Source organism: Monodelphis domestica, chromosome 1 (genome assembly GCF_027887165.1).
Source record: "Monodelphis domestica isolate mMonDom1 chromosome 1, mMonDom1.pri, whole genome shotgun sequence".
In the NCBI taxonomy this organism is placed as follows: Eukaryota; Metazoa; Chordata; class Mammalia; order Didelphimorphia; family Didelphidae; genus Monodelphis; species Monodelphis domestica.
The window spans coordinates 198530619-198552889 of NC_077227.1; positions in this window are offsets into that span (position 1 = coordinate 198530619).

Here is a 22271-nt window from a genome sequence, read left to right on the forward strand (position 1 = left end):
GAGTCCAAATGCAAACTGAAACATATCATTCTTCACTTTGTTTCCTCCATGAATTTTTCTCTCGTGTAAACAATATGGATCTTGTTTTGCAAGATGATGAACAAGGAAATATGTATTATATGGTAATATATGTAAAACCTATATCATATTACCTGCCTTTCTGGGGAGGGAGGAAAAGTGGGAAGAAAGGGAAAACATGAGACAGATTTTTAGGCATCGCTAATATGATAATTTGTTTCTCTTGGCTAAGCATGTTATTGAAACTTTTTACATATTTATAGCAAACCATATATATTATTGTTATATTATTACATATTATGTTGCATATTTTAAAATAAAAAAACAATTAAGCACCCACTATGTAGCTTCCCAATGTTTATAAAATAAAATACAGAATCTTATCCTAGTACATGTGACCTTTTACAATCTTTCTGCTGCTAACTTTACATCACACTACTCTTCTTTATGAGATGAATCTATATTGCAGCCAACATAGACAATAGTTGTTTCTGGATGTAGACCTATACTCTCCCACCTCCATGAATTTGCCCAGGTTATCCCCAGTGCCTGGAAAGTAGTCTTTCCTCGTCATCAACCTTTTTTAGGCCCCCACAATCCATCCAATTCTTAAGATCTTCCTTTTCAAATATTCCTACAGCATTTTATGCACATTTCTTCTTTGCCCTCATACTTATATGAAGACACTGCTGGAGCTGACAATTGTTATATTTTCAGTGGGAGGATTTATAGCTGGTGGTAAGGAATAGGCAATTGAGGTTAAATGATTTGCCCAGGGTCACACTGTTAGAAAGCATCTAAGGTTATATTTGAACCCAGGACCTCCCATCTCCAAACTTGGTACTCTATCTATTGAACCACCTAGCTGCCCCTTAACCCATTCATTTTATAAATAAGGAAATGAAGCCTAGAGAGGTTAAATAAATGACTTGCTCTAGATCATACTGATAGTAATAGAGGTGGGATCTGAAACCAGGTCCCCTGACTCCATAATCATTGCTTTTCCCACTGAGCCATGCTATTTTCCATTATCTGGAATTCATTTAGGATTTGATAAGATTAGCACAAAATCAAGCAAAGACAGGAATATGTGGAAGACTTCACCATCTATAGGAAATTTGTCTTCCTTTTGACCTGTGAACTGGACATTTTTTGGTCCCACACCCTTGGTGAGAATTTGTTCCTCTCATATTCATCATACTCAAATGAAAATTTTATATAAAAATGTATATATTTACCACCAATGCCACAGCTATAACCTAGATCATTTTGTCAATATAGCTTTCCTTCCTTTCCAACACCTCTTCAACTCATTTTCAACCTTAAGGGTAGACTCTTACTAACAGCCTATTCCACCCAGCTCATGTCCAAATGATTGCTTTTGAGATTTATGATCCATGGAATGAAAAAATATGAAAGCTTATATTCTCATTTATTTTGGATGGACTATCCTGAATGTGAGGTGATTGAGTAGATGACCTTCCAAGAATCTTTCCAGGATTAAGACTTGGGAAAGGCCTTATATTAAACTGTTTAAGTCAAAGAATCATAGAGCTTGGTGTGAATTTAGGATTTCCTATCTATTCCAATATAGTACCTTAGGGTAGGTAGGATTTGGTGGGGCAGGGTACTCTAACACCTTGTTTGATTGTATAGTACTTAAGAAGAGAGATTAAAGAAAGAGAACCTTAGTTCCTATAGAAAGAAGAATTTGGTTTTTTCTTATATTAGATACCCTGATCTTAAATGAAATATTTGATACAATATGGATTGTATTATTAAGATAAAGGTATAGACACAGGATGGAAACCAAGATGGTTTGGGATCATAAATTAGACCAGGATAATATCTGATCCACATAGGATTTAGAGTTGAATATAATGTAGAAATGACTGTTGGGAAGCCCATTTATAAGGAAAGGGCTCATATTACTGAGAATCTTCAGAAAAAAAGATTCAAATCAAATTAGAGACTATTGACAAGGCTCAGAGTCTGAGGAGATTGTCCAGCATAGCCATTGGAGAGGTCCAAGCAGAGCTGGAAAGCACAGATAGAAAATAAGTGAATAGGAAATGCCTGGAAAACTCCAAAAGAATCAATAGAGAGCTGTGTGTTGACTGAATGCATTATCTCAGGGTCCAAAAATCAGGAGAGTAAATCCATTAGCACATTAACTAGTGTGTATATATGACTCTTAATCCCAAAGTTTTATGCCCTCTCTCTCAGCTTTATTCAACCTTTCTGGCACAGCACTAATTATTTTGCTAATTCTTTACTATAATTAATGTTATTGTTATATATTATTTATTATTATAACAATATTGTTTTCAATTAATATAATTTTATTAATAATTTATTAATGGTTTTAAAAGAAAAGCAAGATTCTATAGATGTTAGTCATTACAGTAGAAGATAAGGCCCCCAAGAATGTTATCCTAATAATGGAATTAAGGGCAGGATTTCCTCCAAAAGCCAAGACATTTTATCATTAAAAAACTATCCATCTTGAATTTTCTTGAAAAATTTCATAAGTCAGGAAAATGAAGTTTAACTAGATGACCTCTATGATCCCTTCTAGCTCTAACTTTATCATCTAGACCACTCATAGATCAGGAAGGATAGAGACAAATATCACTGAGACCCTTGATAGAAGAATTTTATGGAAGTAATGTGATTTCTATAGTTTCAAACAAACAAACAAACAAACCACCAACCCACTAAATTTAGAGGCAGAGGACCTGGCCTATGAATCTGACTATATGATCATTTAACTCTGCAACCTTGACAAGTCACCAGTTCTCTGAGACTTAGTTTCCCCCATGCATAAAATAAGGGAATTAAACTAGATGAGCTCTAAAATCCCTTTAAGCTCTAAGTCCTATCATAATTCTTCCTTGAAATATTTCCACTTGATTTTGTTTCAGAGCCCTCAGCAACTAGCTCTTGCCTATGCGACCATCCTTACTTACTTCCAATCGCTAATAGGGGTTAGATGGATTATCAAAGCTCACTTTTCAATACATTGAATTGCCATTAAGAGGGATACTGTGTTTACAAGTGATCTCAGATTTGTACAGCCTATCTGAAGTCAACCTTACTTCATGTTATGGGGTTATGGTGCATTTATGAATAAATGGGAAAGAGAGGAGGAGGAACTTAATTTTATTTTTTCTTTGTTCTGCTGAGTCATTGCCCTGTCTCCTGAATGCCTCACTTGAGTTTCTGTTTGAGTCACTGAAGGGCAATGGGGCTTTGATCATTTTCTTCTTGGAATGCATTGCAAAGATGTTGACTTTGAGATTTGGTCCCTTTGCCTCCACCCCACCGGATAAAAACTCAAAAGTCTTGTTGACTTTAACAAATAATTGTATGTTCACACTGAGAGAACAAGGGAGACAATTGAGGGGTCAGAGCACCAATCTCTTTGCTAGAAGCAAGAGCAATAAACTTTGCCTGGGCAAGGGATCAGTGGAGTTTCAACCCAAACAACTTCTATTTTCCCCTTTATTCTATAGGGGAATATTACAAAGGTCCTCTAATGCACACTTTGGTGCATCAGATATAGAAGGGCCTTTCCTTTCCTCTCCAGAAGGAATCTCACAGCCCAGCAAACGTATGTATTCTTGGCAGCTTTTCAAGCCATGTTTATTCACTAAGTGCTAGGGTGGAGAGAGAATTTTTTTGCCAACAGGATTCATAGGACACAACACTTGAAAGAGCATCAAGGAATCAACCATTTCCATGCCATATGCACAGTCATTGACTCTAACTTCAACTTAGCTGATGCTGTCAGCTCTGAACTCATCAGCTACAGACTAACTGGATAAATTTGTGCACCTGGGACTTAACACTGTCTCCCAGTATTATAAGGTGCCAGGATGGAGCCAATCTTGACTGCCATTCTCAGATTTAGAGAAACTTGTCTCCTGAACAGTGGAAGGAAGATGGCATCATTTCCCACTCCTCTCTACCATTTTAAGCTTACCAATCCTCTGAACCCAGGATATTAGGGAAACTCTTTTAGTCAGTTAAATTCTGTTCAGCATAATGTTTCTGGAAGAAATTCAGTGACATTAAAAAAATGGGGGGAAAACTGTTGCATAAGGAGAATACATGCAAATTTACTCCTTTCTCCTGCTCATTCCTTTCCCTACACGCCATTTCTTGAGATAGAAATTCAAATAAAGCCAATTATTTCATCTCTTTGGATCTCAGTTTCCTCATCTGTAAAATAAGGGAAGTGAATTAGATGTTCTCTAAGGTTTTTTTCCACTCTAAATCCTATGAATCCTCCCCCCCCCCTCTCTCTCTCACACACACACACACACACACACACACACACACCACAGTGTCCTGTGGCAAGACTGGAATAGGAGGGAGTGTACCAGGTTCATGGAAGGTGATAAAGCTGGCACAGACTAAGCACTTAGCATTATACAGCCACCCCCTAAGAGTGCTCCAAATCCATCAGTCATCATGGAAAAATTAGAGGCTTTACTGGATTCTGGCCTCTCCAAACAGATCATCCAAACTCCTTAGTGGACTCCATAGTTCAGCATTTGGGTGAGGAGAACTTCAGAACAGCAAGCCTGCCTCTACAACAGATTGTTGAATAACTTGGAACTAGCTGAGAAGAACAAGTCAAAACAATAAGTTATTTCATGAAGGGAATAAGATTAATCTTGAATGATACCCAAGTGTGACTCACACTGTCAAACGTTATATATGATCTTCTTAAGCATGAGGCCAATTCCCCAATCCACTGAAACTCAGCTTTTCAATGGGCTGTGCTCCACCTTATCCTCTGCCCCTGGCTGGGTATTTTTTTGTTATTGTTGTTGTTATAGGTTATGTAACTTACTGAATGATGTAATTTGAATGAGATTACTCTCTACCTGTGCTTTGTACATTGTGTTGTTAGAAGATTAGGTCAACCAGAGAGAGATGGTGGTCCTCTCATTGGCTCTGTGATCTCATGCCAGTCATTTCAGAGAATCACAGATCTAAAACTGGAAGGGATCTGGGAACCCATCAAATCCAGCCTTCATATTTTATAGATGAGAAAACTGAGACCTAATGAGATTTAGTGAAGGGTAAGAATGATCATTTATTAAGCACCTACTATGTGTAGGATAGACTAAGTAATTTACAAATATTATCTCCTATAGAATAATTAAGGTTTTGAGTCAAGATTTAAATTTGTCTAGTCAGTTGGTAATTTTTAAAAAAATCCTTACCTTCTGTCTCAGAATTGTGATTCTAAGGCAGAAGAGTGTAATGGCTAGGTGATTAGGGTTAAGTGACTTGTTTAGGGTAACATAAGTAGGAAGTGTTTGAGGCCAAATTTGAACCCAGGTGTTTCCAACTCTAGGCCTGGTGCTCTCCACTACCCAGTTGCCCCTGATTAACATTTATTAATACTATGTTCCAGGAAATGTACTGAGTGTTGGAGATACAAAAAGGACAAAAAACAGTCAGTCCTCACAGTTTCATGGGGAGTACAACATACAAATGACTATGTACAAACAAGCTATATGTACAATAAATGGGAAATAATCAATGGAGGGAAGGAACTAAAATTAAGAGGACTAGGAAAGGATTCCTGTGGGAAGGGAGGTTTTGGTTATGACTTGAAGCAAGCCAGAAAAGCAGATATTCCAGGCATGGGTGAACCACCACTAAAAATGCCTAGAGTCTAGAGATAGAGTTTCTTATAACAGAAAAGTCAGTGTCACTGGATCATAGAATATGTGGAAAGACTGGAAAGGCAGGGGGTTGGGGAAAATCTTTGGAGGACTTTGAACCCTAAATAGAAGATTTTTTAATATGATCCTTAAGTTGATAGGGAGCTCCTAGTGTTTATTAAATAGAGTAGTAGGGTGGATTGATATGGTCAAACCTGTGTTTTAGGAAGATTACTTTGACAGGTGAGAAAAGGATGGAATGGAGTAGGGAAAGACTTATGTCCAGGATTCCAACCAGAAATTGTGAGGTGGTAAGAGCCCATTTCCTAGGTATTAGCTTTGTTAGGGGAAAGAAAGGGACAGATGCAAGAAATACTATGAAAGTAAAATCAATGGGCTTTGGCAGCACACTGGATTTGGGAGAACGAGGGTTGAGAGAAAATCAGTCTGGGATTTACACCTAAATTTGAGAGCCTGACAGACTGGTTGGCTTCTATACCCCCTAGGGAATAAAATATTGCTGCTTGTATTATTGGACATAAAGTAATTTTTATCAACTGTGTAAGTGGACAAAAGAAGCCAGAGTTGGCTTAATGGAAAGTGTCAAGTGGGTACAACTTTTTATTTTAATTGCCATAGGCATGCCCAAAAAAAGAAAGACCAAAATTTCAACCAATCAGTATATTTATTAAATACCTACTTTGTGTTAGGCCCTAGAGAAACAAAAAGAGGGAAAAGATAGTCCCTGTTTCTCAAAGAGCTTGCAGTCGAACAAGGGAGAAAACATACCAACTAAAACATGCGAAACAAACTCTATACAGGATAAATAGTAAATAATTAACAAAGAAAGATAGTAGAATTAAGAGGAATTAGGGAAGGCTTCCTGTAAAAGGCAGAATTTTATTTTGGACTTAAAGGAAGCCAGGGTGATCAGTAGTTTGAGCAGAGGAAGGAGAGTTCTAGGCATGGGAAACAGCCAGAGAAAATGCACAGTCAAGAGATGGAGTGTGTCTTGTTTGTGGAACAGTAAGGAGTCCAGTGTTACTAGATTGAAGAATATGTGTCAGGGTGTAAGGTATAAGGAGAATGGAGAGTTAGGAGGGGGCCAAGTAATGTAGGGTTTGGGAAGCCAAACAGAGCATTTTGTATTTAATCCTGGAGGCAATAGGAATCCATATGGAGTTTGAGTAGAGAGGTGACATGATCAGACTTAAACTTTAGGAAACTCACTATAGTGGCAAATGGAAGATTGGATTGGAGTGGGGAGAGACTTGAGACAGGCAGATCCACCAGTACTACTGAGATGTTAGGTGATAAGGGCCTTCACTAAAGTGGCAGAAGGGTCAGGGAGAGAAGGGGACACATTCAAGAGATATAGCAAAAGTGAAATCAATAGACTTTGGTCATAGATTAGATATGAGAGATAGTAAGGACTCCAGGACTCCTAGGTTATGAGTCTGAGGGACTGTGAGGTGGTGTTGCCCTGCACAGTAACAGGGAAGTTAGGAGGAGTGAAGGATTTAAGGGAAAAGATTATGAGTTCTGTTTCAGTCATGTTGAGTTTAAGAGGTTTCTAGATATCCAGTTTGAGAAGTCCAAAAAGCAGAGATATTAAGATTAGAAGTCAATAGAGAGTTTAGTTTAGTTTGGTTTTTTTTTTTTAAATCCTTACTGCCCACCTTAGAATAAATAGTGTGTCTTGGTTCCAAGGCAGAAGATTAGTAAGAGCTAGGCAAAGGGGGTTAAGTGCATCACAAAGCTAGGAAGTATCTGAGGTCAGATTTGAACCTAGGACCTCCTATCTCTAAGCCTGGCTATCAATCCACTGAGCTACTCAGCTGCCCTCAATAGAGAGTTTAAAGTAGAATATGTAGATATGAGAATTCTCAGTAGAGAGACAGTATTTTTTTTAATTGATTAATTAGTTTAGAATATTTTTCCATGATTCCATGATTCATGTTCTTTCTTTCCCCTCCTCACTCCCCCCTCCCAGAGCCAAAGAGCAATTCCACTGGGTTTTACATATATCATTGTTCAAAACCTATTTCCATATTATTAATATTTACGATAGTGTGATCATTTAAAGTCAACATTCCTAATCATAATCCCCTTGAACCATGTGATCAATCATATGTTTTTCTTCTGCATTTTTACTCCCACAATTCTTTTAGAGATAGTAATTAAATCCATGGGAGTTGAAGAGATCACCAAATGAAATAATAGAGGGGAAGAGAAGAGGGACCAGGACAAAACCCTAAAGGTCACCTGTGGTTAGAGAGAATGATCTGGAAGAGAATCCAGCAAAGAAGATACAGAAGAAACAGTCAGATAGGTACAAGGAGAACCAGTAGAGACTAGTGTCACAAAAAACTAGAAAAGAATATCAAGAAGGAGAGAGTGACCAGCAGTGTCACAGACCAGAGAGAGGTCAAGGAGAATGAGGTTTGACAATTAAGAGATCATTACTGCTTAGAGAGAACAGTTTTAGTGGAATGATAAAACTGGAAACTAAATTGGGGCTTAAAAAGAGAGTGAAAGAAGAGAAAATGGAGGTCACTACAGTAGATGCCCTTTTTGAGTGTAGCTACAAAAGGCTGAAGAAATATAGACTATACTTCTCAGGGATGGAAGGATCAAGTGAGGATTTTTTCAGAATAGGGGATATACATGGGCACATTTATAGGCAGTAGTAATTGAGCCAGTAGATAGGGAGACAATGAAAATTAGTGAAAATGTAGGGATGACAGAAGAGGCAGTCTATTCAAGGAGACTGGATGGAGAGGAATTCCTTGAACAAGAATAGGTGCTAAGCTTGGTAGGGATTAAGGCCACTATATCATGTGTCCTCAAAGGATAGGCTGTGCCCAACAGGACATATGGAAGACTCAAAACACTAGCACACACATTCTTAGGTCTTTTCACCTGAAGAGACCATCTATGACATGGTTCTTTTCCCCAAAGACAATTTGAAGTAACATCTATAAGAATTCTGAACAAGGAAATGATCATTATATATTAAAATACAGTTTTAAATTAACATTCCAGAACTACTGTGTTCCTTTTTGGACCACTCCCCTTAAATATTGAAAACACTTGATTAATATCTTGAACTTGAATTTTAAAAGAGGATGTTGTCCTTAAGTGAGTGTGAGCCATGGCCTCAGGCACTCTAGGTGGGTGAGTCACCAGTAATTCCATTTTAGGCCAGAGGTAGCAAATTCTACATATTGATTTAGAAAATCACAAATTAACATTATCTAAGTTTTCTTTTTATTTATTTATTCAAACTTTCTCAATTACATTTTAATCTGCTTCTCTCTCTCTCTCTCTCCCTTCCTTCCTTCCTTCCGTTCTTGCTTTCTTTTATCTTCTGTCCCAGTGGAAATTCTAGGTCAAAAGGACTAGGGCTAGGCAAAGGAGTTAAGAAATTTCTTGAAGGTCGCAAAGCTTGGAAGTGTCTGATGCCAGATTTGAACCCACATTGTCCCAAATATAGGCCTGACAATGCCTAGCTGCCACTCTTAGTATTTCAAAGGAAGGGAGGATGGGAAGATTTTAGAAATATATTTCTAAAGGAGTCATAAGATTTGAGAAGTTTGAAATCCTAACTACTTGAAAAAGGAGATACAATATCAGGAATATGGACCATGATTGTTTTCTGTCCTGTTAATGTGAATTTCTGTCCTGAATAAATGCCATCTTATTTCAATGTTCTTTCCTCCATATCTCCTAGGTTAAAGGAAGGAAATTGGGCATAAAGGAGAAGGCTCAGGAGATCTTCCATTGACCAGAGGGACTATAAGGAAAACGTAGGAATACAGACTATCCTTCCTCCTAGTTCAGCCTCAAATCTTCTCAGACCTTCTTATCAACCACTTGGGCCTGTTGAGAAATAATTCAGAAGCAATTCTATTTGTTCTATTCCTTTTCAAACGCTGTTTTGTCAGAAGTGTTTGGAAGAAAACAGAATAAGAAGCTCAGAGCTTTCAAATCTGAAAAGTAAGGCCTAGCATTGTAGCATATTAAAGTAGAACTGGCTGTGAAAGCAGCAGCCAAGATGGAACCAGAAGTCAAAAGGGATGAATGGAGAAGACATAGAAACTAGACTGAGTAATGAAACCAAAACTGAGAGAGAATTCAGAGTCAGGAAGTTAGATATCAAAGGTTAATCACACAGGTAAAAGTTAATTTAAATAGAACATTGGGGAATGGTATAGGAGAAGGGCAGTGAGAGTGACAGGGAAATCAAGAAAAAAAGAGGAATCTTCATCAGAAAAGAAATACTGAAATGGAAGTTAAGTCCATCCTCAGTCAGAAAGCCACATATATCTTCCTTTTTTTTAAACCTTTACCTTCTATCTTAAAATTAATATGTTGTATTGGTTCCAAGGCAGAAGAGCAGTAAGGGCTAGGCAATGGGGTTAAGTGACTTGACCAGGATTATACAGTTAGGAAGTGTCTTCAGGACCTTCAGTCTCTAGACCTGGCTCTCCATCCCCAAGCCACCTAGCTGCTCCCTCATATACTTTCTACAGAAGCTGGAGCCAATTCCAGGACATGAGCTGGTCAAGGCTTACAGATGAGAGAATATTGTAGTAGAGGGTTGGTTTGGTTATAATGGAGAAAGAGTTGATGATAAATGCCCAGAAGGCAAAAGGAGGCTGAGATGGATTCCCCCCCTTCAGTCTTCTTCAAATATGTCTCTCCACTAACCCTGCCTTTACTCTCCTCTAATAATTGATTTAATATGTGAACCTGTTATGATTAAAATTTAGGGGAGATGGTGGAAATTTTAGCTTTTGGGATTGATTGTAATATTGAACAATGGCCGCCAAGGAATTTACTTATGAAATTCCTAAAATGAAACACTCAAATCAGAATGGAGATTATGGAGGTTTAATCACACTGGGAGTAGGGAAAGGAGAGGGAGAGGAGAGAAGAGAAAAGGGAAAGGGGATACTCAACCTCTGACCAAGGCAGAGTGAGTATTAGGCCCAAAGGGCCAAGGTGGAAAGAATCAGTCCTTAACTCACGTGAGTGATCTGAAGGAAAGTTGTCTGCGGGCGTCCTCCCTGTCCAAGCTCCTAACACCAACTCGCGTCCAGCTCTCTCCATAGGAAGTGAGCAAATTCCAGAGGCTGTTCCTTACCTCACTTCCTGTGTCTCACAAGTGCCAATGGTTGGCTCCAGCCTAGCCCAGGACAGCCCAGGTGGGCAGCCAGCCACTTCTGATTTGTCATTGACCAGCACATGCCCGTGCAGTGTGGGTGTGCACAATCCCTGGGTGCTATACCAAGATGGAGACTTTCAAAATTCACAAACCTCTTCCCTTGGGGAAAGAGAGAGAAATCAGCTCTCTCCTTCTTCCACTATGACAAGGAAGTCAATTTAGGATAACTGACAACTTTATTCTAACAATGGTGGTTAGGGGTAAAATAAGAAAGATGTCTGAAGGTTAAGGTCTAGAGGAAAGAGGGGAAAGGAAGTCCCTGTCTGTCTAAAATCTCCCTTTTCCTCCCTCCAAAGTTGAGAGACTCAGCCTTTACAGCCTGCTCTCTGAGAGGTTCAGGTTTGTGAGCCCTGGTCTTTTGTCCCAACAGAGCCAATGTCCAGACCCAGAGTGTCACAGGAGCTGTGTGAGATCTTGTTATTCTGTCCTTATTCTTCTCAAGTTTCTACCACACTTCTTGGTATCTTTGTGGGGAAATAGTGGTCCTGCACCTTTGCTGTCTCAAGATAGAGTGAGATCAACTGCCTCTCCTTGGAATTTCCTCTTCCCTCAAGATTCCAAGCCTTCTCAACCATCCCCTGCTTTGGATGGAAACCTTTGCATTTCTTCCAGGCTTTGTCATTCAAAGACTCTGGATTATTCCTCTATCACAAAATGAGCCAACCTGAAGGAGAAAGTAAACAGGCTAACCTGGAAGGATGATGGATTTTCAGGATAGACAAAAGGATTGATCAAAAGAATAGCCATGGAGGTAAAGCTAGGTGACTCAGTGGATAGTCAGGCCTAGAGACAGGAGGAGGTCCTGCGTTCAAATCTGGACTCAGACACCTCCTAGTTGTGTGACCCTGGTCAAGTCACGTAACTCCCATTGCCTAATCTTTACCAGTCTTCTGCCTTAGAATGAATATATAGTATTGATTCTAAGACAGAAGGTAAGGGTTTATTAAAAAAAAAAAAAGAATAGCTCTGCCTGGGGATGTAAAAATCACCACGTCTCCCCTGGAAATGGAAGTCCCACAAGACTGATATATACTAATTGTTTAACAGGGCAAAGGAATATGCTTTGATAGGTCAAGATGGGAAGTGCTCCAGAATCCTATAAATTATTCCTGCTTATTGAGTGCTGAATGCACAAGTTCCAGACATATATAAATAATGTATTTGTATAAATAATTAAAACCACAAGGAAAATTACCTAAGCAGGAAGCTGATCTAAATTTAGCAGGAGTATTGGTATAACCCTATCCCACCCTTCTTTCTACCTAGTCCCATTCTGCTTCTTTGTATTATCACAATTAATGACCATAGAAGAGTGATATTCAGCAAAAAAAAAAAAGATAATTAGCATATTTATGAATTAGCATTCTGCTTATAATTATATATTTGCTTTAAATAAAATGCCCTGCCCTCGTGGAAGCTAATATCTTTGAAAAGAGTAAAGTGTTTTAATATTCCTTGAACAAAAATTATATATTAAAAGCCCACATGGGTAGCACCATGAGGGATTTAAAGATAAGACAAGGTCTCTACCCTCAGGGAGTTTAGAATCTTGAAAGGGAGATAAGAAATGGAGGTATATATAACTTAAAAGTATATGAAACTTCATGATTACAAAGTTGTTTCCCATATGTTATCTCATTTGATTCTCATATCAGGACCATGATTTAGGAAGCACAAATATTATCTTTCCAATATTATATATGATTTAAATCAATGTCTAATACTTCAAGTATATTTAATAAAGTTTATTAATAATCATTTGAAGTAAAGGGAATAAAAAGGTAATTATCTAACAAAATAAGACCACATGAGTAAATTCTCACCTCTCCCCAAAAGCTCCCTTCAGCCAGCCACAATCACAAGAAGAGAGAGAGAGAGGCAGTGCTACACAAAACTTAAATCCTTCCTATGTCGGTACATAATGTGAGAAGGAAAATGGAATGCTGGGAAATGAAGTCTGGGGGAGCAGGTTCTAATTACACAATTACAAGTGAGAATCTAAGACTCAGGGAGATTGTGACCTGTCTAAGATCACATAGGCTATAAACAGTGAAGACTTTCTATCTTCAAGTCTAATACTATTTCCACTAGATTGCACTGCTTTCCAATAATATAAGGTAGAATGAGTTGTGTCTTCAGAGAGAGTATGCAGAAAGCATAATATAAATCAAAGGGCAGGCCTGAGTGATCATTTCAAACCACTTAAAGGAGGAAGTGATGACTTTTGTACCATACTGAAAGTTTAGACAGAATTTTGACAAAGCTGTGAGGAGCAAAGGGGAGGACATTAAAGGAAATAAGGGACAATATGAGCAAGGAAATTAATCATGAAATATGTTCAGGAAGTAAGAGAATAATCTGGTTTGGCTGAAGTATGACCATTCAAAGGAAAGAAGTGAAAGATAAGGTTGAAAAGCTAAGCTAAATTCAAATCCTAGAGAGCCTAGAATGCCAGACTTTACTCAGTAAGCAACAGGATGCTGCCACATTGTTTTTCTTTTTCTTTTTGTCTCTGTTTTGTTTTAGTAGAAGAGCAACGTGATCAGAACTGTGCTTTAGTAAGAATAACATTATAGCTTTGGATAGTTTGTATTATCGTGAGGCTGGTAGAGTTTATAAGCAAGAAATTTAGGAAATTATTGAAAAGCCCAGGTAGAATGTGGTTATTCGTTTTTTGTTTTTGAAGAGGACCAATAACATCACAGGGTGATGTCTTGATTTATTCAAGAATTGGATTTAAGTAAGGAAGAGTTGTACAAGGTCATCAGCCTCACTTGCTCTTCCAGAGTCATCGAAGTTCAGTGGCAAGACAAAAGTCAAGATGACTGTTGATGGCCCAATGTAAAAAATAGACTCAAACTCTGGACTTCAATCCCCACAAGCCCTTGCTCCACTTCCCCAAAATGCTTTGTAATCTCACGGAATTCTGAGGTGGGCCGAGATCGAGAAGGGATTTAAGCTGATTGCAAAGGCTTTTGTGGCTCTTTTTGGACTTCCGTTTTGGAGTAGAGGCGTCTCTTCCATGATATGAGGTTATCTTGTCTAGGCTTTTGGCCTAGGCACATGTTTTTTCTTATTTTGTATTTTCTTTAATCCTTAACTTTTAATAAACCTCTAAAAAATATAATACTCCTTGCAGAGAGAAACTAATTTCTACCTGCCTCAGATGCCTCAGTCTCCCCTAAATTTTAATCTTTACACCAAGATACAGTGGGTTACTGTGTTGCTTTGATGCCTGACCAAGTTCTAAGGGCTCCACAATGCTTGCTTCAGCTGCCTTCATAGCCTTTGGAACAAATTGTTTTTATCTGCTCATTCCACCTCAGGTAATGATCTAAGGTTGGGTAGGAACAGTGGGAACAGTAGGGAGGAAAAACTCAATAAATATTTTATAGGTAGAGTAGTGAAGACTTGGCTGGCTACTATTGGGATATGATTCAAAGGGAGTTAGAGAACAACCATTCTTTCATTCATCTAACAAACATGTATTAAATATATGTTGTTGTTCACTCATTCATTCAGGTCAGACTCTTCATGACTCCTTGAATCATACTGTTCATGGAGTTCATTTTCTTGGCAAGGATATTGGAGTAGTTTACCATTTCCTTCTCCAGTGAGTTAAGGCAAAGAGAGTTTAAGAGCCCTTGCCCAGGGTCACACAGCTAATAAGTGTCTGGGGGTGAATTTGAACTTGGGTCCTCCTGACTCCAAGTCCAGCATTCTATGCACTGAGCCACCTAGCTACCTTGTTAAATATAAACTGTATATCATAATGAACTGCCCAGATGCTCAAGGTGATAGTAATACAACATGCATGGTCTCTACCATCATGGAATTTATGGTCTACTAGATTTTAATATATCTGGAGTCAAAGACAACTCTTGGGTTTCAGACCTGAATGACTAGGAGGATTTTTGTGCCATTAAAAGAAAAAGAGAAGATAGAGGAAGATTGCTAAGTGAGGAGAGGAAAGTCAGTGTTGAGGAGAAGATGAAGAATTTGACTTTGAACATGTTGAATTTAAGGTACTATAGGAAGACATCCCACAGGAAACAGATGTCTAACAAGCCATCGAAAACATTCATTTGATCAGATCATTCCCTTGCTAAAGAAGTTCTAGGAGCTTCCTCTTTATCCTGGAATATAATGCTTAAAGTCCCTCATTATCTGATTTCAATCAATGTCCCTTTCTAAGATTAATACACATTACTCTCTTGTGATACACTAGACTCTGGTGGGTGAGCTTTTGTCTCATCTTGCTTGGAATCTGATCTTCATATCACTTCCCAGGGACTTACATGCCATCCTGCTTAAATTCCAACCATCATTTTCATCTCCTTCCATTAAGAACATCAGACTTTGCTTCGAGGACTCTAAGCTCTGCTAGATGACCTTTTACACTGTTGTCCAGATCCAGGCCCCTAAACCATTTCCTGGTCATATCCACACTATGCTGTTGTGACCTTTTTAAGAGTCTCTTTATATATTATCTTTCCTTCGTTTGAATGTAAGCTCCTTGAGGGTATGGCTTCTCTTGCTTGTTTGTATTAGTAAGCACTTAACTCAGTGCCTGGCATATAGTAAATGCCTAATAAATATTTAAAACAATCTATCTTTAGATGGACATTTGAATCATCTGTGTCATCTACCAACCATCTATCATCTGTCTATCTTCACCTATTCATTAACCATAGACAAATTGGCCTAGTTTTCCTTGTAGATAACTTTTCATTTCCTGTCTCTCACTGTTGTACAAGTTATCTCCCATGTCTGGAAGAGGATCCTTTTCCCCCTCTCCCTCATAGAATCACTAACTTAAATCAAAGCTCAGTTTAAGGGTCACTTTCTACAAGAAGCCTGTTCTTATGCCCCTCCTTTCTAGTGCCCTTCCTATGCTACTCCCTGGAAATTATTTTATATTTCTTTTATATATATACATAATTTACTTTCCTTGAGTTAATATTTTGCTATTGTTATTTAGTTGTTTTTCAGTCATATCTGACTCTTTATGACCCTTATTTGGGGTCTTCTTGACAAAGATACTGGAGTGATTTACCATTTCCTTCTTCATCTCATTTTACAGATGAGGAAAATGAGGCAAACAGGGTTAAGTGACTTGCCCAGGATCACACAGCTAATAAGTGTGTGAGATTAGATTTTGAACACAGGAAGATGAGTCTTCCAGACTTTAGATGCAGGACTCTGTACCCCACTATTCTAACCCTGTGTTCATACTATTTTCTGCAAAAAGATTATAATCTCCTTGATGGTAGGAATTATTTCATTTCTCTCTTTTTTCTCTTCATTTTTATTATCATTTTTCGCTTCATTTTTGTCTGTCTCCAGCTCCCAGCTCAGTGCCTACCATATAGTAAATACTTTCTAAGTGATTATTGAATGAATTTGAATAAATAAGTGGTTCTGGAATTTGATAGAGAAATAAAGGGCAGAGATGTAGATTTGAGAATTATTTACAAATGAGTGATAATTGAACTGATGAGAGTGAAAAAGCTTGTCCAGGAAGAGTGAAGAAGCAAGATAAAGATAGTCTTGGGACACATCTTCATTATTAAGCAGGAAGACAACCAATAGGAGGGATATGGCAACGCTAACACCATTTACTTTCCAGCACAATATTCGGTTTTCCTTGGGGGAAGGGACTTTCCTTTGCCTCTTTTTGTTTATCCAGGACTTAGCACACCACCTGACACATTTCATTGTTGTTTTTCAGTCTCCGGTTGTGTCTGACTCTTTAGGGATTTGCTTGGTAAAGATACTAGAGTGATTTGACATTTCTTTCTATAGCTAATTTTTTTTTAAACCCTTACCTTCCATCTTGGAGTCAATACTGTGTATTGGCTCCAAGGCAGAAGAGTGGTAAGGGCTAGGCAATGGGGGTCAAGTGACTTGCCCAGGGTCACACAGCTAGGAAGTGGCTGAGGTCAGATTTGAATCTAGGACCTCCCATCTCTAGGCCTGGTTCTCAAGCCACTGAGCTACCCAGCTGCCCCGTCTATAGCTAATTTTAAAGATGAAGAAACTGAAGCAAATAGGGTCAAATGCTTTGCTAAGTGTCATATATCTAATAAGTGTCTGAGGTCAAATTTGAACTCAGATCTTCCTGATTCCCATCTCAGTATGCTATCAGCTGTCTCTTCCTCGCATAGTAAATGCTTAACAAATGTTTATTAAGTGATTGGTACCAAATGACCCACAATATCCTTACTACACTAATACTTCTTCATTTTTCCAACCTACTTTTCTGCATAAACTTAGACAACTAGTTAAAAGCAAATACCAACTTTGCTTTGCCAATGATTGCTTTACCATTTGATTGTTTCCATGTTCTGGAGTTATTTTTTAACCTTCCATCCAACAAAGGTCTAACTTTGTAAGGCATCATTACTTTTATGTATGTGTGTTTTGTTTCGGTTTTTGCAGAAAACAAAATTTCTTTAAGAATCTTGTAAGCCCTTCCTTTAGATATCCCTCTTACAAATCAGAAAACTGATCCTGACGTAAAGTGGCAATTAAAAGCACAAAGATTACACAAGTGGTTGGAATAAGCTAAGGAGGCAGCATGGCATAATGGAAACATGCCTGGATCTAGAGTTCCAGGAGCTGAGTTCAAATCATGTCAGGTACTTAATACCTGACTTTGGCTAAGTCACTTATCCTCAGAGATTTAGTTTCCTCATTAAAAAGGAATTAGATGGTCACTTAGAGGTCCTTGGCTGATCTGTTTCAAATTAGATTAGATATATACTAAATCTGGAAAGACTAGACATGAAACCAGAGAAAGTAGAGAGTATTACTGTTGAGAGCATTCCCCTTAGTGCAATATAGTCAATAATCTAGGAAATCAAGCATCTATTACAATTATAAAATATCTATTCATCTTAAGAGAAAAGTAGATTAGGGATTCACATATCTAAGTGGAGGTGCACACCTCTCAATTATATCATTTTCTATTCCATTTTCATTCAACTATCCCATCTCTATTTCCTGTTTCTTCTATTCATGCTCCCAAGGCTAATATTTTTTTTAAGCTACATATAGAAAAATTTTTTGATAATTGTTTTTTGATGTTTTAAAATTCAGTTTTTCTTCCTCCCTATCCTCCTCACAACAAGATGAAATGATATATAGCTTATACCCATACTTTCATATAATACACATTTCCATATTGCTCAGGTCATGCAAGAATATACATATCACACATGCAATAGAAATCTCATGAAGAATATGTAGTAGAAGATGGTTTGTTTTGATCTGCACTCAGATTCTAATAGTTTCTTCTTTGACTGTGGGAAGCATTTTTTTTTAATGAGTTATCTTGATAACTTGCTTTGCTGATAATGGTTTAGTCCTTCACAGTTCATCATTGTTTAATAAATATAAACTGTTCTCCTGGTTCTGCTCACTTCACTTTGCATCAGTTCATATAAGTCTTTCCAGGTTTTTCTGAACTCATCCTGGTCATCATGCCTTATGGAACAATAGTATTCCATTACAACCATATACCACAAATTGTTCATCCAATCCCCAAGTGATGGACAACTCTTCAGTTTCCAATTCTTTGCCACTACAGAAAGAGCTGCTAAAAATATTGTGGTAAAGGTAGATTATTTTCCATGATCTCTGATATCTCTGAGATATAGACCCAGTAGTGGTATTGTTGGGTCAAAGGATATACATAGGCTTGATTTTTTTTAAACCTTACCTTCCATCTTGGAATCAATGCTGTGTTGGTTCCAAGGCAGAAAGGTGGTAAGGGCTAGGCAATGGGGATTAAGTGACTTGCCCAGAACTGGGAAATGTCTGGGGTCAAATTTGAAGCCAGGACCTCCCCTCTATAGGCCCCACTCTCAATCCACTGAGCTACCCAGCTGCCCTCCATATGCATAGTTTTATGGCCCTTTATATATTGTTTCCCATTGCTTTCCAGAATGGTCCTGTCAGTTCACATTTCTACCAACAGTGTATTAGTATACCAGTTTTCCCACATCTCCAACTTATCATTTTCCTTTTTGATCATGTTAGTGAATCTGATTGGTGTGAAGTGGTACCTCAGAGCTGTTTTCATTTGCATGTCTCTAATTCAGTAGTAATTTGGAGCACTTTTTCATATGACTATCAATGGTTTTAATCTCTTCATCTGAGAACCACCTGCTCATATCCTTCAACCATTTTTGATTGGGGAATGCTTTGTATTCTAATAAATTTGACTCAGCACTCTATATATTTGAGAAATGAAGTTTTTGTCAGAGATTCTTGCTATAAAAATTTCCTTCATATTTGTTGTTTGCTGAGGATAGTGTTTAAAGAAGAAATTCTGTTTTAAAACTCAACTCATCCAAAGCTATTGAATAAACATGTATGCATTGGTCACTGGAACTTCCCAATGTATTAGTTCTTTGTCTCTTGCTTGGTGCCCTGATGACAACTGTCACTGAGTCACACAGCTTGCTGCAGGCGCTGGGCCAATTTGATTACAACAACTGCTTGTGTAATACAAAAAGGTGGTTTTCAGAGCCCTTGCAAAATGGCTCACCAGAGATGCCAACTCTAGGACAGAAATCCTGACATTCATTCACAAAATGGAGACAAATTATTCTGTCTCAAAAAGCAACCCTACATTGTAAAATTTAAAACAAAACAAAACAAAAGTAAAAAAACCCTATAAGATGAAAACAAGGAGGGCAATTTGAAGGACAAAATTCATGAAACTGGAAGGAGCTTTAAAGAAAATATAATCTTATCTCCTCACATTTTCTAGATGAAGAAACAGGCTCAGAGGAAAGATGTGACCTGCTGGAGTTTCCACAGGTAGTTAAAAGGCAAAGCTAGGCCTAGAATACAGGTTTCCTGATTCCTATCTCAATGTCCTTTCCACTTCATCACCCTAGCAGGCATGGAACCAGAAATGTTCTCACTAGGGAAAATTGTGCCACATAAACCTGGGATAAGCAACATGAAAGGAAGGTACTTGCAAATCAACTTTTAAAAGACAAATTTAGACAAGGAGACTCCAGGATAGCATGAGGCAACTGCTGGGGAAACCTCCAGGTTAAGAGGTTGAGGAAATAGGAAAGAGAAAACAGATATTTGGACAAGTTCATTTGTGGTATAGTGAGAAAATAAGTCCCTTGGTAACCTCTTATTTGAACTTATTATTCTTACTTGGTAACTTCTTATTTAAACTCATCATTCTTACTAAATAGAAGTTCAGCCCTGCTGAAAAGCTGTAAGTGTTATCAGTGTCCTAAATTATGACATTCTGGTCAAATCCCTAGTTATCCCACTACACTTATGGTTCTGTGTATTTGTAGTTATCAGATTATGGAATCATAGATTTAGATGAGAAAGAATTCTGAAGGACTAAATGATCTGACTCTATTTTATAGATTAGGAAACCAAAGTCCAGGGAGAGGAAGTCACTTCTCCAAGGTTGCACAGGTTGTAAGTGACTCAGGTAGGATATGAACCCAGGTCCTCTGACTCTAAATCCATTGAGTTTTCCACTCTACAAGTTATTCAGCCAATCAACAAATTAAATCAATATACTAAGCCCTTAAACTCTTTCATAGTTCAATTATTTAATATTAACTAACATTAAACTCTTCCTGAGTTTAAATTTGGCCTCAAACATTTACTAGCTGTGTAACCCTGAGCAAGTTACTTCATACTATCTGCCTCAGTCTCCTTATCTGTTAATTGAACTGAAAAAGGAAATGGCAAACCACTCTAGTATCTTTGCCAATAAAACCCCAAACAGAGCCATGAAGAGTTGGACATGCCTGAAACAACTGAACAACAACAGATGTTCCAGACACTCTGTTAAGCACCAGTCTTTCCTACACAACTGGGTGCTCCACAGTGAACACAAATGTTTTGAATGAATCAATATTCCTAATGCATCACTGCAGCAAGTAGCCATGGGCACTCCAGAAGCATAACACTCAATTTATTGAATCTCCTTAAAAGAAGAATATTTGCTGTATGATTTGTTGACAGTAATATTGTCTGACTGCCATTTTATCTTATTAGATAGAGTATGGCCATATTGTAGAGAAATGAGGACTGGATTCAGGGAGACTGACTGGTTCAAATCCTATTTAGCAATTGTGTGACCATAGACAAGCCACTTACTGCCTTTGAGCCTTAGATTCTCCATCTGTAAAATGTAGATAATAATCACCATAGTATCCACCTCGAAGGACTGTTGTTAGGCTCAAATATGATAATATATTTAAAGTTCTTTGCAAATATCAAAGCACTATATAAATACCAAATATGATTTCTTTTTTTCATTGATTCAGCAAGCATTTACTAAGCAACTTAGAGCTCTAACCAGTGCAAGCTTTTGATGCCCTAGGGCACCAAAATTTAGAAGGTGCTGACAGTACTTTATAGTACTTCAACAATTAGAAACAACTGAACCTGGCACCAGGAAGCAAGAATAATTAATTAAAATAGGAACTTATCAGATTACTACTTTCTCTGTCTTCTATCATACCTCAGATGAACTCCTTCCCAGTCTGTTCCTTTTGCTACCAGTGACAACCTTGCTCAGTATTCCAGGTTGTCCTTCTCCCCTATCATGGAAGTGTAGTGAGCCTACATCTCACAACTGGTCTTTGTGTCCTAAAGATGGAGGGGGGGAAAGGGGGTCAAGAGTGAAGGGAGCAAAGTGTGTAAAAGAAGTGGAAGATAAAGTTGTTTCCATAAAATGTTATAATCTAATTAGGAAGACAAATTATATATGCATGACAACTTGTAAGCAATTTAAGGCAATTTTAATAGTTCTAAATTAAGATGTTTTTGATGATATACTTAAGTGATAAAAGATTTCTAAAAAAAGAGAAATAACATTGAGTTGCCAGTGTCTGATTAACCTATGCCATTGCTTCTGAAGGAGGCATTTCCTTTATGGGACTTGTGATCATCCAAAAGGGAGCAATTTTCTCCAGAGATAGCTACTTTCTGAATGCATCCATTTTTTGTCCCAAATATGAAATGTAGACAGACCAACACAATACAGTGTGACTAGAACACCATTCAATGTCAGAGGCTTCTGCCATCATTCTCAGAGGTTGCCTTGCAACACTGATGTCCATTCTATAATAAGAAAACTCCTAGAGAAGACAGATTGAAAGATCACTAAAATGTGAAGTGTTTTCACAAATTGGCTCTGGTAATATACCTCTTCTGGAAAAATATTATTCATTACCAAAGTGATACATATAGCAGATGGTGTGATTTGGAGAAGGGAAGAGTACGTTTTTCGGGAAGATCTGACTAAACCAAATTCCATTGAATAACATACAGCTTTAAAT